Here is a 10,833-nt window from a genome sequence, read left to right on the forward strand (position 1 = left end):
TTTTTTTTTTTTTTTTTTCCTGAGACAGAGTCTCGCTCTCTCTTGCCCAGGCTGGAGTGCAGTGGTGTGATCTTGGCTCACTGCAGCCTGTGCCTCCCGGATGCAAGCAATTCTCCTGCCTCAGCCTCCGGAGTAGCTGGGACTACAGGCATCCACCACCACACCCAGCTAATTTTTGTATTTTTAGTAGAGACGGGGTTTCCCTATGTTGGCCAGACTGGTCTCGAACTCCCAACCTCAGGTGATCCACCCGCCTCGGCCTCCCAAATTGCTGGGGTTACAGGCGTGAGCCACTGCGCCCGGCCTTTACTGTGGCTTTACAGCATGTCTCAGTACCTAGTGGAGTGACCAACTCCTCCCCAACCCCGTTACAACTTCACTCTTCTTTTTTTCAGAATTGACTTAGTTATTTATGATAAAGCTTTTTATTCTTGTGTATAAATTTTAGAATTGTTAAGTAGTTGAAAAGGTCTTAATGGAATTTTTATTGGCATTGTAGTGAATTTATAATTCATTTCATTAAAATTGACATCTTTACAATTTTTAGTAATCCCATATAATGATCATAGCATATCACCACATATTCAGCTGCTTTCTGTGTCCTGTAATAGCGTTTTAATCTTTTCCAATAAAATTCTTGTGTGTTCTTTGTTAACTTGATTCCCAAATTTTATAGTTGGTGCTGCTATTATAAATGATATTGGCCGGGTGCGGTGGCTCACACCTGTAATCCCAGCACTTTGTGAGGCCGAGGCGGGCGGACCATGAGGTCAGGAGTTCCAGACCAGCATGGCCAATATGATGAAACCTCATCTCTACTAAAAATACAAAAATTAGTCGGGTGTTTTGGCATGCGCCTGTAGTCCCAGCTACTTGGGAGGCTGAGGCAGAAGAATTGCTTGAACCGGGAGGTGGAGTTTGCAGTGAGCTGAGATCACACCACTGCTCTCCAGCCTGGCAACAAAGCGAGACTCCGTCTCTAAATAAATAAATAAATAATATCTATCTTCCATTACATTTTCTAGTTAGTTAGTGCCATTGTAGATGTACACTAGTTATGCTGTATCTTTGTTGAACTCTGCAGGAGTCTCATAGTTTGTTGATCCTGACAGTTTGTTTACACCCAGCTAGGTCTGCTCTCTCCTGTGTTAACGTAGTGACCAGGCTCTCCACAGCTCTCCCATTGCTGTCTAGTTAGCAGTTGTATTTGCTGGTTTTCCAGTCTTAAAGGGTGTGTTCTGTTTCTCTGCCAGTGTGATTTTTTTTACATTTTTCCTATATTCTATTTCCTTTGTATTCTTTTTTTTTTTTTTTTTTTTTTTTTTGAGGCAGAGTCTCGCTCTGTCGCCCAAGCTGGAGTGCAGTGGCCAGATCTCAGCTCACTGCAAGCTCCGCCTTCCGGGTTTACGCCATTCTCCTGCCTCAGCCTCCCGAGTAGCTGGGACTACAGGCGCCCGCCACCTCGCCCGGCTAGTTTTGTATTTTAGTAGAGACGGGGTTTCACCGTGTTAGCCAGGATGGTCTCGATCTCCTGACCTCGTGATCCGCCCGTCTCGGCCTCCCAAAGTGCTGGGATTACAGGCTTGAGCCACCGCGCCCGGCCCCTTTGTATTCTAATACTCTGTGTTTTAAAAATTCTTTTCAAGAACATTCAATAATAATTATTATGTATAATAATAGCTGTTTATAAAACTGTATAATTATAATCAATTACGTATAATTCACAAAACATTGAGAAAGTTGTGTGACTCTCTACTTTTCATTTGCCAATGTAGTATGATACGTTAACGTTGCACCATCCTTTCCTTCCTGGATAAATCTTAATAAAATTTTCTACATCCATCTATATTCATATATGGAAAACCAGGAGTTCACAGTGACACCACCAATTCCAATTCAATACCACAAAAGTGATTTTTTTTGCCATTTCCGTATTTCTATCCCCTTTTCCTAACAGTGAGAAAACTTGACTTTCATTGTCTTTGATTTACTTGCCTATTTAATCAATTCCTCTGTGTATAAGCCATTGCCCAGCTTCATAGCCATCCCCTCCCCAGGACAGAAGGGCTCCTCACCACTCTCGAGCTCTGACACCCTGACCAGGCTACCCCTAACCCACTATGAGGACACCCTCCTCATCCCAGTCCAACTCTGGAGCACCCAGTGGGTGTTCCTCACCTTCATTCAGCCTGCAGTTATCCTCTTCTTCATTTGATGTTTTATTTCCATCCTCTCTTTTAGTTTTTGTCTAGGAGGGGAGGATGAATGGTGTATCCACTAATCTTTTTGAAGAGTAAATTTAGAACTTTCTTAATCTTCTCTTTCTCTCACCCTCTTTTGTCCTCTATCTCATTGATTTTAGCTTTATCTTTATGTTTTCCTCCTTTCTTCTTTTAATTCACTCTTGTTTCAGTCTTTCTTTTTTTAACCTTTGGATGAGTGATTTAAAGCTATAAATTTTCTTCTAAGTACTGCTTTATCTCACACAATTTTTTAAAGTTTTCATTGTTTAAATTTTAGTTCAAAGTATGTTTTTTAAGTTTCTCTTTCTTCCTTCTTTAACCCAAGAATTGTTTAGTAGCGAGTTTTTTAGCTTCCAGCAAATGAACAGAAGGGAGGATGTTATTCTTTCATGCTTTAATTATTTTAATTATTACACTATGATCAAAGAACTATGATCTCTGTGATGTAGATTCTTTGAAAGTATGGCATTTTTGTGGCTTAATAGAGGATTGATTGTTGCAAATATATATGCATATATATGCTACATATATATGCATACATACTATATATGCTAGATATATGTGTCTATAAATAAATAAACTACAGTTTATTGGGTAGTATACATGTTCACTTTTTTCACGCTTTATCTATCAAACTCTAAAAGGCGCATATAACATTTTCTAATTACAATTGCTGATTTATTTATTTCTCCCTTTAGTCCTGTTAGTAGCTACTTTATGTATTTGAAGCTATATTGATATGTTTATCTTTATTATTATATCTTCTTGACATATTGTTCCTCTTACCAAAATATAATATCCTAATATTCTGCTTGTCCACTTCGATGTTTTAAAATTCTGTTTTGTCTGACATTAATATTAAATATTTCTATAACCTTTCTAACTCAAGAATAGAAAACCAAACATCGTATGTTCTCACTGATATGTGAGAGCTAAGCTGTGAAGACTCAAAGGTGTAAGAATGATACAATGGACTTTGGGGATTTGCAGGGAAGGGTGAGGGGGCAAGGAATAAAAGACTACAAATACACTGCTTGGGCAATGGGTGCACCAAAATCGTACAAATCACCACTAAAGAACTTACTCATGTAACCAAATACTGCCTGTACCCTAAGAACCTATGGAAAAATAAAAAATAAAAAAAGATAAAGGAATACTAGGAAAAAAATTAATAAACATTTCTATAACCTCTTAAATCTCCTATAGACAACATACTGTTAAATATTATTTTTAAAATGTAATTGGCAAATATTTGTCTTGGGATTGATGAGTTTAATCCACTTACATTTATTTTACTATCATGTTGGTATTAATTCTACCACCTTTTTTCTTTCTTTTTTTCTTTTTTCTGAGATAGAGTCTCAGTCTGTTTCCCAGGCTGGAGTGCAATGGTACAATCGGCTCACTGCAACCTCCGCCTCCCGGATTCCAGCGATTCTTCTGCCTCAGCCTCCCAAGTAGCTGGGATCACAGGCAGCCGCCACCACACCCTGCTGATTTTTGTATTTTTAGTAGAGACGGGGTTTCACCACGTTAGCCAGGCTGGTCTCGAACCCTTGACTTCAAGTGAGCCTCCCGTCTTGGTCTCCCAAATTGCTGGGATTACAAGCGTGAGCTACCGCGCCCCGCCCACTACCACCTTTTTTCATGTCTCATATTTTGCCTGTGATCTCATATTCTCCTGGGGATTTTGACTACCTTGGCTAGTGATGAGTATTCACGGTGAGAAGAGCTGAATCCCTGGTGGATCAGCAGGGAGGGCGGGGCACACACCGAGGGTGGGAGATCCTCTGGTGTTGCCGTTTGAACTCAGCCACTCCCCATTTGCCACAGGTTAGCATGTGACCCTGCCCTCAGGGAACCTCGACATACCTCCATCCTGGCGGAAGTTCCATCTCCCTGAATCGCAGTCAGCTCGCCTTTGAAGACGAGAAGGCTGGGGAAGAGGAAATTCCGTGCGGCTGGCAGATCTGCCTGCACATATTTTGTATGCACCTACCCGAGTGTGCGTGGAATGCAACCCTAATCTTACCCCGCTGCCCGGGAGCCACTGGGCTGCTGTTGCTATCTGTTGTTTTCTGGGGTGTGATGCCTCCACGGAGAAGCATTTCACAGGAGGGAGACGAGGACGCTGCTCTCTGCCCATACCGTCCCCTGGCTGTGGTGTCCTGTTCTCCACCCGCACCTTCTGTAGACCCCGTGTTCCCTCTTTTGTTTGGTTTGGTTTTTTTCCCTCAGACTCACCAACCATTATCTCACTTATTCAGCGTTTGCACGAGTGACTGGGGAAGGGGACCAAAAGTCAGGGTAAGTTTGCCATACTATCTGCCATCAGCACTTCTGCAAAAGTCCTTCTTGGAATCCTGCAGTTGCTATGGGGACAGTCCATGGGAAAGAGACCAGTAACCTTGGCTCTGGTGCCTCAGCCCCATTCAGCCAGTTTCTCTCTGCTTTATAGAGCGGGGATCTGGGCTAGATTTCATTGGGAGGGAAAGGATTGCGCTCTTGAAAATGATAATGTTGAAATTTGTTAAGTCCTTTTTTATTCTAAAATTCTAGGTAGCCTCATCTGGCTCCCTGGTTCGTGGAAACTCTGTGTTTACCAAAAGGCAGTGAAGTGCTTGGTAGGAAAAAGCCTGCACCGCATGGGTCTGTCTTACATAAAAATGACACCCACACAGCTCTCCTGGCTCTCATCCCTTCCCCAGTGCCAGAAAGGAGGCAGCCTTGACTTTCACCCAGCTGCAAATAAGTAACGCTCAGTAGACATCTGAACTGTGTTTTACTCTCAGATAGGGCTTAAAGACTGCTGATGTTAGGAATTTTTGTTAAGTCAGTCTTGAGATTTGTGAGAGAGAATGTCTGGAAGCCACCATGAGGGCAGCTCTGCAGAACACTGGTCCCAGTGCAGCCAGTGCCAGGGAGGCCAGGCAGGCGGCAAGAAGGCCTGCAGTGGGGATGTCCCCAGCAAAGGGTCGGCTACATTACTTTTACAATGTAAGAACTGAAACTGTGTTTTCCTGGCCGTTAAACAGTACACTCAGACAGGCTTTTGGGCACATGGCAATTAACTTTGCTAATGTATAAAATGTCACTGGGTTTTCTCCATCATTGACCTTCTTTGTCACTCCCCCATCTGGTAACTGCAGGGATGAAACTTTGTTAGATACCTCCGGTTTGGCAGCTGAGGGTGCCCACGGCTCAGCCATGTCCATAAGATGCCACATAGTAGGTGCCCTGCTCACTCAAGGCTTGCCTCTATAAGGACGTCTCAGCCACTAGGGCCCCAGAGAGGCCAGGCTGAGCTGGCCCAGAGATGGAGACGAGATAAGGAGAGTCTAGGGAAGCCATCTAAGTCTCTATCATCTGGGTATTGGTGGCTCTATTCCAGAGTCTGTGTGAGGGCCCAGGACTCCGTCCTTGTGGGCAACATCTTACAGCACAATTAGCAGTCCTGAGTTAGGAGGTCTGCTATGTGAGGAGAGATTCCCCAAAGGCATGCACCATTCTGGACAGTACGCCAGGGTCACGGGGCAGCTCTGGCCGGGTCAACCTTTGCAGCTCCACAGACTCTTGGCATTAGGAGGAAAAGGAAAAAAATCTAACATTTGTTAGTAAATCTGCTTCATCCCAGATGAGAAGGACTAAGAATCAGTCTCAGCCATGGTCTGCAAAAGACAAGGGACTTCAGTTTTCTTGTTTTCGCTTTTTTTTTTTTTTTTTTTTTTTAAGACAGGATCTTGCTCTGTTGCCCAGGCTGGAGTGCAGTGGTGAGATCACAGCTCACTGCAGCCTCAACCTCCTGGGCTCAGGTGATCCTCCTACCTCAGCCTCCCGAGTAGCTGGGACTACAGGTGTATAACACCAAGCTTGACTAATTTTGTGTGTATATGTGTGTAGAGAGTGGGTTTTGCCATGTTGCTCAGGTTGGTCTCAAAGTGGAGATCTCACCACTGCACACCAGCAGTAGATCAAGACTCTGTCTCAAGCATAAAATAAAAGAAAATTAAAAATGTACTGTGTACTTGAAAGTTGCTTTAAAAAGTAGATGTTAAATGTTTTCACCACAAGAAAGCTAGCTTGATGTAATCATTTCACAATGTATACACAGGTCAAAACATCACATTTCACATCATAAATACATCTAATTTTTGTCCGTTATACCTCAATAAAGTGAATGGGAGAAAAAAAAATATTATGTGACATACACCGCATATGCAAATATTATCTTTAGTATATTCTGAAGAGTAAAATTGTATTACAAACTAAAAAAAAAGTCATGCTATAATGCTATGTCTGGGGATTCGCTTTAAAATAATCCAGTGGATGACAGAGTAGAGGGTGGAAGTATGGATGAAATAAGATTGGCCATATGTAGGTAATTGTTGAATTCCGGTGATAAGTATATGGTGTTCATTATACTACTCTCCAGTTTCACATAGGCTTAGGTTTTCCATTTGTGAAGTTACTTGTATTAAAAAAAGAGAGAGAGAGTTGGGCACCACTGCCTGATACACGTTCTCTCTAAAATAACTCACTGCTCTGCAGGGACAGGGAGCTGAGCAGAGTGGAGCCTGTAGCTCACAGGCTGTAGGCTCAAGGTTGGTCATTTTACATAGAGATGTTAAGTATATGAAGTCAAACATGATCAGAGCAGTACAGTAAAGGCAGTGACTGTGCAGTAACTGTAGGTAGGGGAAGGGAAGCGGAGGTCAGAGAAGGGGCCTCATGCTCAGTGCCAAGAATGATGCTTTTGGTCACGGACAGAAGGGCTTCAGAGCATCCCGTTAAAAAAGAAAACTCACATCCTGCTGAGACCGGAGGGTGCCGATGAGGCTGTCACCCATCTGACAGTGCTACAGTGACGGAGGCCTCCCACCACACTCTAGGAAACAAAGAGAAGACAAATGTCAACAAGATCCTCTGAAGCCTCGATTCTGCTATTATCAAGTGTGCGTGTGCACATGGCTTAGTTTGAGGCAGGGGATGCAGGTTCCGTGATGAGAGGGATGATTCTCATTAGTTTGTTCTCGAGGCTCTCTTTGTGCACCACAAGGTTAATACAGGAAATATGAAAGGCGCTCAGACTGCCAGGAGCAGCTGCTTGTGGGCAGGTCAGCCCTGAGTAAAGCTTCCCCAGGTCCACACCATGACTGTCCTGCCAATTGTTCATAGCACCCAAGCATCAACTTCACTCTGGTGGCTGATGGGGGCCACTAGGAGGGCACATGCTCTGCAATCCATCCCAACGTGGGACATGGAGAGTGGACCCTGTGTCACAGGGCGGAGCAGAGTCCTTTGCCACCCAAACGACGAAAAAGGAGAAAAGCTTGTGAAACAAAGCCTTCCGTGGCCCAGGTGAAGAAAAACATCTAGACAGATGAGAAAACGTGGTTCCTCTCCTAGCGGAAAACTTATCACTTTAAAAGGTTATTCTGACCCAGAAAATAACCCTCTTGCCCTCCCCCGCCCCGACCCCACATACATACATCATGCATGCATACACACTGAAAAACTCCTGTGGCACAGACACACAGTCACACACAGCATTAGAAGAATCCTGGGCCAGGTCAACTCTGTTGTCAGTATCAGCAAGTCTCTAAGTGAGCCCTCTGAAACCCCTGTGATCCCCTCTCCTCCCTCTCCCACACCCCTGATGACAGCTCCTTGTGGCTAAGTTCAGCGCCACGTAAAGAAGTGCCTGCAACAAGCTTGCTTGAGGAGGAAAAACAAGGCGGCAGGTGTCAGAAGCAAGTCACCCCAGGGAGAAGTTGGGGAGAAGTGGCCACATGCCCCTCTGGGGTCAGGATTAGAGCTAAGAAAAAGACTCATTTGTCTCTACAACTCCCCAGTAGCTCTTCTGAACATAAGAGGGGTCACAAGACGAGACAGGGTCAATTTGTTATGAAACAAATCAACGGAGGGCAGGCAGCACATATGCTCACATTTCCTGCCTCTCCCATCTCTTCTTGGAACTGAGTGAGCCCCTTCAAACAGCAGCCTTCTGGAATCCTGTCAGTTTCCTCGTTTTCCCCAGAGACAGTATCCGCGCACTAACTTATTTCCCAACTATAACCATCCAAAATCAGGCCGGGCGCGGTGGCTCACGCCTGTCATCCCAGCACTTTGCGAGGCCGAGGCAGGCGGATCACTTCAGGTCAGAGTTCAAGGCTAGCCTAGCCAACATGGTGAAACCCCTCTCTACTGAAAATACAAACTAGCCAGGCATGGTGGCATGCACCTGTAATCCCGGGATTACAGGAGGCTGAGGCAGGAGAATCTCTTGAACCCAGGAGGTGAAGGTTGCAGTAAGCTGAGATCATGCCACTGCACTCCAGCCTGGGCAAGAGTGAGACTCTGTCTCAAACAAAACAAAACAAAAAAGTCATTTGCATCAGGTACTCCATTTCCTACAGAGTCTGCTGAAGAGCGCACACAGAAAAACAAATTGCCTAAGAGCAAGGTGCCCTGGAGTCCACTGTTAAGGGGCTGATCTCATTACCGTAGTTTAGGATTCGGGTGCCAAGGATGACAAAAGGAACCGCCTTCCTTTATTTCATAATTCAGTGTTTCCCAACCTTCCACTGTGCATTTTGGGAAAGAGTTGCCAAAACCCCATAGTTATTTCTCCCAGCAACCTGGGTGGGGAAGGGAGGAAAGTCAACTCGGGCTGGGTCACATGTTGCTCTGGCATGCCAGAGGCTTTGTCCGCTGGGGATACTTCAGTCCCCTTTCCCAGCTGAGGCCTTAAACTATTTGTTTAAATGAAAATCTGAAATAAAACTACAGCTATCATCAAGAACAGGCAGGAGATCCTGTCATCTTAGTTCCATGGATCAAGCAGAGGGTCAGTGTTCAGTGTTTGTGCAGAGCACAGGCGTGATTTTCCAGCAGCAGAGGACAGCCCTGTGCAGCCCTGTGAGCTGGGGAAGGTGGACAGAGGTTGGCCAACTGGCAGGAGCCAGAAGATTTTCTTCATGTTTGGGTCTCAATGGAAAACTCAGAAGTGACTGCCAAACATCTTCCGGGAATCTTCTCCACTTCCCAGTTGAGCGCTGAGCACACGGGGCACCTCCACAGTCACAGTCATCTTCGGTTTTTAACAACAGGGGCAAAGGTTCCAATGTGACCGATCTGTCTCAAGTACTGACAGTATTCACAAATGCCTCCTTCCTGCCAGAAATGCAGAGCGACCCAACAGGCACCCGGCACCTCCGCACGGTGGAGACAAGCCACATGACTGAGTGTTTAAAGCAAAAAGAAGGGAAATCAAAGCATTGAAAAATGATTTGGAACAAACAAGCACGATGGAGGCTACTTCGGGGGAAAGCTGACGTTTGTCTAAAATGGAAAAATCCAAATGCACTTTCCAAAGCATCAAGCTGGGAATAGTCATTGTCCCTCATATAATATTCAATTTTCAAAAGGAAAAAAAGCAGATGTTGCCATTTATTTAACTTAGGTGTTGCTTTTACTTGTCCAAACCAGGTATATGGTGGAAGAGGACTTGAATTACGATTCCCTCGGGTGGGGATCTCTCTTTGAAAGCACTAGGCCCTCAAACTCTAAATTAACCAGGCACTCCCACGTTCTATCCCAAACCCCATCAGAGCAGGGAGAGCCAAGTCTCAGGGAACTTCAGGGGAACTCTGAACTCCACGCAGTTGGCTGAGCGATGTTCTCAGCACACATCAGCATGCCGTTTCCACGAAAGCACTCTAGACTGACCTGGACTCTTGAGTTTGGGTGCCTGTAAGTACCCAGGACCACTCAGGGAGACCAGGGAAACAGACTGAGGCTGCAGGACTGTGGCCCCTCTTCCCCCACTGTTCTATCTGAAATCAAGTTCTGGCTGGAGTCTGGACGAATTCTTCCAAGGTCAGAACAAAATGGCCTATCAGGACCACCAGCTATATCCCTTAGCTAATGCTCTGATTGATGATGGCCAGTTTTTAATAAACTCAAATCGTCTTAATGGGAAGTCAAATAATTAATTTGGACCTCTCCCTTAACATCCACAACGCTGAAGCTGTTGTCATGACTGCAAAGGTGAGAACTTCACCTTTGAAACTCAGCCTCCTACCAGACAATTCTTTCCTAAGGACCATTTCCCATAAAAGACCAGTGTTCCTGAAGCCTGCTGTGTGGTACCTTCCTTTTATAATAGCACTTGACCACAGTTGTTGCTCTGCACATCTGTGTGAATATTTGATTGATGCACCTGCCACCCCAACCAGGGTCAGGCGGAGATTTCTTTTCACTCACCATTGTGTTGCCAGAGCACAGCATGGCACTTAAGAAGTCATTTCTAAATGTTTGTTGTGCGCCAGGCCCAGTGGCTCACGCCTGGAATCCCAGCACTTCGGGAGGCCAAGGTGGGCGGATCACCTGAGGTCAGGAGTTAGAGACCAGCCTGGCCAATATGGTGAAACTCCATCTCTACTAAAAATACAAAAATTAGCTGGGCATGGGGCCGCACACCTGTAATCCCAGCTACTTGGGAGGCTGAGGCAGGAGAATCACTTGAACCTAGAAGGCAGAGATTGCACTGCACTCTAGCCTGGGCGACGGTGAGACTCTGTCTCAAAAA

This window comes from Rhinopithecus bieti, unplaced genomic scaffold, assembly GCF_001698545.2.
Source record: "Rhinopithecus bieti isolate Rb0 unplaced genomic scaffold, ASM169854v2 scaffold_14215, whole genome shotgun sequence".
In the NCBI taxonomy this organism is placed as follows: Eukaryota; Metazoa; Chordata; class Mammalia; order Primates; family Cercopithecidae; genus Rhinopithecus; species Rhinopithecus bieti.